This window comes from Ovis canadensis, chromosome 3, assembly GCF_042477335.2.
Source record: "Ovis canadensis isolate MfBH-ARS-UI-01 breed Bighorn chromosome 3, ARS-UI_OviCan_v2, whole genome shotgun sequence".
Lineage (NCBI taxonomy): Eukaryota > Metazoa > Chordata > Mammalia > Artiodactyla > Bovidae > Ovis > Ovis canadensis.
Window position 1 is genome coordinate 37,113,227 of NC_091247.1, and position 8,512 is coordinate 37,121,738.

Here is an 8,512-nt window from a genome sequence, read left to right on the forward strand (position 1 = left end):
GAACAGAAGCCTTAGTCACCAAGGACCAGAGGGAGAGAAATAGCTAGCGCTGATGGTATGACAGCACTTGCAGCCACAGCTGCATCTCAGCACACAGTCATCACATGGACACCCCACCCATCTAAAAACCAACATGAGAGAAGAGAGCTTCCCCCCAAGACCAGCCCCTTCTGGGCTTTGCTTTTCCAGCAGATGGTAACAGTTTTCCAGTCATGCAAGCCCAAGGACTCCAAGACTCTTCCAATTCCCTCTGCCTTCTGCTCCTACCTCCAAACAATCACTGAGTTCTAAAGCCTTCATCTTTGTATGGCCTCTCACCTTGTCATCTGCATCTCCCATGGACACAACCTCCCTCTTGGGCCATCACACCAGATCTCCTTCTGACCTCCCTTTCTCCAACTTGCCCCTCCTTTCTTACTGTTGGATGGTTATCCCCATGCGGGCTCCTGTCAAGAAGACAGCCCTGGCTGCTCCCCATCATCGCTCTACAGAAGGGAGAGAACATTAGAGAGAGTGGAGTCACACTGATCCTTCACACCTGTTTCCCCTGAAGTCACTGGGAGGTATTTGTTGCTGCTTGTGACAAAGACTCAGACACAAACAAAGGTGGTTAAACAACATGAATTGGATAAGAAGTTTCTGTTTCTATCTGGACTGAGGTCAGCGTTATTTCCCTACCTTAGACCCAGAAAACAGAGCACTTGTTCAACAGCCGAGGTGCCCCTGGCACATAAGTGTATGTGCCTGTGTGGACATGTGGAGGTCCCAAGAACAAAAGAAGAGCTGGGTGACTTGCTGGCATTCGATACCAGGGTATTTCTTAATGTTCTTTGTTGAATGAATAGCTTTCATCTGCCCATGTCCCTGCGTGCCAAAGGGCAGGTTGGCTGTGAAGGTGGGAAGCCATTTGCCTGCCAATGAAGGCCAGTGGAACCTCCCTGGGCTTTGATGGAAATGCAGCAGTTCATATACCATGCGCTTCTAGCTAAGGCACTGGCAAGTGTGAGACCAGCGCAAATATTCCATGAAATGTGCTGGGAAGAAGGAGAAATGGGTTATCAACAATTATATTTGGCATCATTCTCTTCTAAGACAACTGCCTTGGCCTTTCTGTCTCAGGAAATAAGAAAAGGGTTGCTGCCTTTACTATGTTTTCCTGTTAACAAGCAACAGAATGAAATAATTGATGCAGGTTTTACTTTCCCTTCTTTTCCCTGCTCATCTTTAAGCAGATCCAGTAGAGGCTAATTTACACCACCCCACCAAGGAAGCTGAGTGTCAGCCCCTGCATGCATGCTCAGTTGCTTCAGTCGTGTCCGATGCTTTGCAACCCCATGGACCTGTCAGGCTCCTCTATCCACTGGATTCTCTAGGCAAGAACACTGGAGTGGGTTGCCATGCCCTCTTCCAGGGGGTCTTTCTGACCCAGGGATTGAACCCACATCTCCTGTTTCTCCTGCACACCAGGTGGATTCTTTATCACTGAGCCATCAGGGAAGTCCATGTCTGCCATGACTGTACCCTTACGTGTGAGGAGCTGATGATGGCGAATATCAGGCCTATTTTACAGAGGGGCAAACTGAGGCCAGACTAGTGAAGAGACCTATTTGTTCTCTTGTTAAGAATGTCAGACAACATCATATCTGGTGTGTAATTCGTTAGTCTTTATGTTTTCTGCTTAATGAGGAAATTAGTAATTACTGTGGAAGATTAGGGTCCCGCAGATGGAGGCAATAATGTGAGAATAACCCTGGGAAGTAGGTGTGGAGGGGACCCCTCTAGTGAGGAAAGGGATGTGAAGTGGATCAGGGCTTTCACTGCTGGGCTCTCCACCTACTCCTAAATAAAAAAAGAGCACGTGGCTAGGGGTAGGGAACCCCACTCCCACACCCTCCCCCACCCTTCAGAAGGACTCAAACACACCTCATGCTCCAGCTGCCCTCAATAGTAACATCAAGGACATTAAATTTAGAAAATAGCCTCCGAAGAATCTCTTTCCACCTTTCTGGTTTTCCTTTCCTCAGAGAAGGCCAGGGTAACAAGCAACAAGACAGCCAGGTGGTTATTCAGAGGGCAAACGGAGATGCAAGGCAAGACTCCTACAGGAGTTCAGGTGTCACACATCAGGACTGGGGTCATGGAGGCCAGCTGCCCACTGTACCCAGTAGCTGGTGAGCAGCGCTGTTCCCTGCTTTGCCTGAGCTCACGTGCCACACTGTCTGCTGGCTAGGCTTAGAAACCTTCACAGAAGCCTCTGCCCCCACCACCCCCCCTACCCCGGGGCCTCAGCAAGCAGGTGAAAGGGCACTTGTTTTTCTCATCATCCCGATCTGTCATCGGCTTTGCTCAGGCTGGTGCAGGATTTCAGCAGTGACGTCAGGGCCACCTCTATCCTGGTGCACACCTGAGCTGCTTGGCCTGGCCTGGGCCTGACCAGAGGCACTGGGTGCCTGGGGTCCACTTGGAGAAATTCCCTTTGGTCTGAAGTTCCATCCCATCCCTTCTTAGTAAAAAGGAAGGAGGAAAATGATCTGTCCAGACATTTTGTTGACCCCTCCTCGCTGGTGTTAATCTGCTACTATGCTGTCGGCAGGTTAGAGCTGGGGACTAGGATTCGCATCAGATCCTTCCAGAAGAGCTGTGGCCGACTATGGAAATCATTTTCCATATGTGCCTGTGGTTGCACCCGCCCAGACTCTCTGAGGGGTGCACTTCCTTCTCTGTTCCCAGCCTTCAACCAGCAACCATCATCCAGCATTCGAGCCCACAGAGATCTTCCTTCTCCCTCACTCAGCCCGCCTGAAATGACACTATTAGACGGAGACCCTGGAGGTACTTCGAGCATGTCATTCTCACAATAGTGTGAATTTATTTGGCAGATCAAGTTTGCTTGCCTGGAAGCTGCCTGAGATTAGGAGGTGAAGGGCAGACATTTCAATGGAAAATAAAAAGATGGTTTTGGAGTTTGGAGGCTGTTATGAAGGAGGGAGCATGGGTTTCTTAAGATCAGTGGGTGTCCGAGGCGGGTCATAAAAAGGTGAGAAACAGGAGGAGATGTAAGGGGAAGTCTCAGAAGACCCAATTTCACATAAACTCAATCTGACCTACTTAACACTTCTACATAGGCCCCACGCAGCTGGAGGAGAAATGCTGATATTAACTCAAATAACAGAGAGGTGAGGAAAACCAGACTGGTTTGGCTAGTAGAAGTGACAGACTGTTTTTCTGCCAGAAATTCCGGGCAGAGTCCACTCTGCAGAGCACACGGCCCTTTCCTAACAAATAAGCATCCGATTAGCATGCAGACTTGGGGTCCCAGGGGCCTCCAATGCCCCTTCCCAAGATCTCGATTCTTTGGCTCATTCCTGGTTCCCAGCACATGCTGCCACTTTCTCACCCCTAGTCTTTGCTTATGCCACTCTTTTGCTAGGATTTCCCTTCTCTGACTTTTCCCCATCCTGGAAATGGCAATCCACTCCAGTACTCTTGCCTGGAAAATCCCATGGACAGAGGAGCCTGGTAGGCTACAGTCTATGGGGTCGCAAAGAGTTGGACACAACTGAGCGACTTCGCTTCTGAGGCCAGCTCAGTTCAGTTCAGTTCAGTCGCTCAGTCGTGTCTGACTCAGTAGCATCCTTTCCCTTTAGCTTCTCCAGATAACATTCAGTCGATCATTCAACCACTTTTTCTTGAGTGCCTGCTATGTGCCAGGTACCTTTCCAGGTAGTGAAGGTACAGAAGGAAATGAAACAGACTCAATCCTTACCCTTATAGAGCTTATGTTCTGGTGGTCAGCACCCATCTTCCCAAGACAAGAGCAATCACAACAACCCCCCATGCTCACATCTCTATCACCCTATCAGATGGTTCTAGAAGGTGCTGGCCTCGCCCCATCTCCCCAGGGACAGACACCATGCCAAGCACCAGAGGCAGCCCCTGATTTCTTTATATAAGGAACTCAGGGACAGAAAATCTGGTAGGAAGGGTAGAGGCTAGGGGTCTTATATGCAAACTGTACTTGCGTAGCTCGTGTGCTGTTTTTATTCAGTTTTATCGTTGTTTAGAGGATCACTAAAGCAATTTAGAATCGATGCTTTTGAAATGTGCTGGAGAAGACTCTTGAGAGTCCCTTGGACTGCAAGGAAACCAATCCTGAATATTCATTGGAAAGACTGATGCTGAATCTGAAGCCCCAATACTTTGGCCACTTGATGCAGAGAACTGACTCATTGGGAAAGACCCTGATGCTGGGAAAGATTGAAGGCAGGAAGAGAAGGGGGTGACAGAGGATGAGATGGTTGGATGACATCACCAATTCAATGGACACAAGTTTGAGCAAGCTGCAGGAGTTGGTGATGGACAGGGAAGCCTGGTGTGCTGCAGTCCATGCGGTCGCAAAGAGTCAGACACGACTGAGTGACTGAACTGAACTGAAAGCAATTTAGTGATTTGTCTTAGAGCTGTGTTGGCCTGTCAGATCCTTTGTTATCACGTAGTTTGTGTGTCTGTTTGGGATGGTTTTCAAGGGTGATGGAGGTGGGAGAGAACTGAAGATCTCCGGAAGTAATTCCTTAGAACTCCACCATCTGGCACATAGTAAGTGCTCATTACCTCCTAATTCTACCTGTTGGTAGAGTTGTTGAAAGGTCAGGAAGGTGTAATATGGACCCAGCTATCTGATTCCGAGACTGGGCACCATGTGGGTGTGAAGCACACCAGGGACTCCAGTGTTCTGGTGTTAGCTCGGATTACTGAGTTGGCAGGGGCCTTCCGAAGGAGCTGCTCCTTGTGCATAATTCACTGCTTGTTCCTCCAAGGAGGAGCAGTGGGTGTGAATTCAACAGGGACGCCGCTGCCCCTGGAGGAAGCTAGCTGACATCCTGTATATTCGAAAAGAAAACTGAAAGCGCTTTTCTTCACAAGAAACCATTGTAAGTGTTTTCCTCTTTTTCTCCTAACCCCTCAGGTACCACGGAGTTTCTGGGGTCCAGAGTTGTGGGTGAAACAGTGAGGGGTGGGGGGTGGAGTGTAGGGTGGTATGAAGGGAATCTGGGTTGTTCTGTGGTGCGTGCTCTTTGTCTGATTTGAGGGAGGTATCAGCCTACCGGAGCCCACCCTGAGGAGCCCTCAGCTATATGATCTGTGATCTGCGTCCTGGTGATAGTAACCTCTTTTCTGGCTGTTAAAATGCATTCCTGTGTAGATGGGGAAAGAGAGAAAGCAAGCTAGGGCCAGAGCCAGGACAGGAATGTGACTATTTCCTTAATTGGACATAAGAGCCTTGAACTGGTTCCAATTTCATTGTTTTCTTTTAAGAGCCTGGACCCTAAAGATTCCATAGAGTTTTCTTTCTCTGAAAAATCCCTTTGGTTCGTTCAAAGGCCCCTTGATAGAAATAAAGAATAAGCCAGGGTTGAATGTCTTTGATATTTAGGAAGGCAAGAGTTCACGGGCTGCCAGACCCCAGGCTTCTCTGGTTGGAGGGTGGGGGCAGTGAGAGCAATCTGGGCAGAACAATGAAGGCTCCTCTCACGATGGCACACAGCAAGAGCATCCACGGGCTTTATACTGGGCTGCAGAGCTCTGAGGGGAGGATGCAAAGCACTTCCCTCTTGAGCATTTATAGAAGCAATTTCTCTCGGCCTTATTAGCACCCTGAGAGCCAAAAAGAGACGCTATTCCCTGCTTTATTGCTTTAAGAGCCTGAGACCAAGAGTTCACACAACGTGCTGAGGACTTACAGCAAAGTCAGAGGAAGGCTAGAGGGTGCTGTCTGCTGGGTTAGGGTTGCTCTGCATGGTGGGCTGCTAAGTCCCTAGTGGGTGAGGTGGGAAAGTGTGTCCACACTCTCAGGCCTGCTCATTCATCGTGTGCCCAGAACCCAGCTGAATGCTGGGAGGCACCAAAAACTCCAGGGGATGTTGAGGCGAGCTGCTGTGCTGCTGGGGCCACAGCAATGCCCACCAGGCAGAGCTTCTCCGCTTGCCTCTGATGTCTGCCCTCCCCCACCGCCCCCAAAGCTGGAAATTTCAGTCAAGGGGCTCCAGGGGAAAATGGGGCAGTCTGTGGTTGAACTAAGTGAGAAAATGAAGCGTATGCAATCATGTCTGCTGAACACCCCTTTCCTCTGCCCGCCCCACACCTTAAAAACAAGCTGCGCATCTGCTCAGGGCTTTCCAACTCACCAAGTGTTTTCATAACATTATCTCATTTCATCCTCACATCAACCCACACACATTCTTGCCTTTCAGATTTCTTATACACTCAAATGAGTTTCACTGAAAAAGGCTAGAAACTCCCCATCTCCCACTCACTTTTTTTTTTTTTTTTAAGCCCTAAGCCTTTGATGGATACCTTGAGAAGTTCCTGGATCCCCAGGGTAGGAAATTTGTTTATTCTGCCAGCTGTAGCCCACTGGATGGACACAAAGTAGTCCTGATCTTTGCTATTAGAATCAACACTTTTGTATTCAGTTTATAGATTAGTAGTTAAAACAAATAAAATCACAGAGGCCAGAATAAACGTTGTATTGTGGGGAAAACATAGGCTTTAGAACCGACAAGCCCCAAAGTCAAATTTTAGTTGAGCCATTTGAGAGTCATGTTACTTAACCTTTCAGACCCTCTCTTTTTTAGCTATAAAATGAAGCAATAGTGCCACTGTCTTCAAGCTGTTTATGAAGAATAAGGGTTTTAACAGATGAGTGTACCTCAGCATGCGAAGTGACTTAGCAGCAGCAGCAGCATGCTTACATTGTGAAGTCCCTTCTAACTCCACCAGTAAGGACCAGCTCCACCATTTCTAGCAAATGACAAGCAATACTGCCTTTTGGCAAAGCTAGAGGGAGATAATGTGTGGAAGTATTTTGCTAAATGAATGTGGATGGAGACTTTTTCTCCTCAATGAATAATCAGCTACGTGTCCTGCATACATGGCACAGTGCTGCCTGAGATAGCTCTAATGAGAAATAAAGCTAAGTACTTTTATTCTTTTTTTTTCAATTCTTATTTTAGGCAAGAGGAGAAAGAGCTGGGAAACTGGATTTATGTAATGTTGGAAAGCAAGGCAGTTCTGATTATGCTTTATCGAAGCATAATTGCAATTCACCTCTCTAGTTCCTGGGGATAAAGACAGGAGAAGGGGAATACGGAAGAGTATTTAATTCCCTGTTCTGCACATAGTAAATGCTTGGTAAATGTTGGTGGTGGACTGAGAGGGTTTTGAGAGACCAGATTATGTGTTTGATTTCTGCTGCTGACTTCCTGGCAAGTGCAATGCAAGGTGTGGGGTTGTAGTGGAAAGAACATTTGACCAGCAGTCTGAAGGCCTGTGTTCAGTTTCCATCTATACCCCCTTACAGCCTGGCAACCTAGGACATGCCACTTAATCTTCGATGTCTTCTTACCTGTAAAATGAGGAGACTGGACTCGGTGATTTGGAAAGTCTGTTTCAGCTTTAAAGTTTTGGGCCTCTACGCAACTTCGTGCATTTGTGTTCCTGTTTCTTCATTTATTCAAAGGCAATAAAAAACCTATCACATGGGATATTGGGAAGAAATGGTCAGCCTGCAGGTTAAAATAACCTATGTCTCTACCCACAGCAGTGTAGCTGAGTGGCTGTGTAATCCTTGGAAAACCCCTTCATTTGTTTCAGATTCAGTTGGAATATTTGTAAAGTTGTGCTGTGGTAATCTTTCTATTGATATGTTCTCTTGAGAGTTGAGATCATGGAAATGCTTTGAAAACCTGCAAGGTACTATATAGAGTATTCTAATTGAGAAACAGTATAGCTGTTATGGGCTTCCCAGTTAGCGCTAGTGGTAAAGAACTCAACTGCCAATGCAGGAGACAGAGATGCTGGTTTGATCCCTGGGTCAGAAAGATGCCCTGCAGGAGGACATGGCAACCCACTGCAGTATTCTTGCCTGGAGAATCCTATGGACAGAGAAGCCTGGCTACAGTCTATAAAGTTGCAAAGAGTCAGATACTGACTGAAGCGACTTAGCATGCACATGCATGCACGCATGGCTGTCATACTTGTATCAGAGTTTAGCCCCCTGCTTCCCATATTTTCAAATGAAGGAATATGTCACAAGGATCCAGAGGAGAAACGGAAAGTATAGATTTGAGGTCCCAACCCAAAGATTACTTTCAACTCCATCCTAAGAAATGGATGAAATTTAGCTAAAACTGGTATTAATACAAAGTTTCCCCAAGAAGAGCATAAGATAATTACCTCAATGTTCTCCAATGCAGGAAAATTTTCCAGAGACCAGATAGGCCAGATATCTGCTGGTGGGGGCCTTACTTCCCATCCTTTTCTCCAAATGAAGCCATTTTGACACTAAGGAGTGTATAAGTGTGTGTGTGGGTGGGGGGGGGTAGCTTTCTGAGTTTTGAGAGTTTCATAAAGCAATAATGACAAAGATTCAACACAGGGCTGTTGGTTGTGTAAGTGGTAAGACAGCCCTTCATGCCAGGCTTTGCCACGGATTGTTACTGAGGAGAGATGG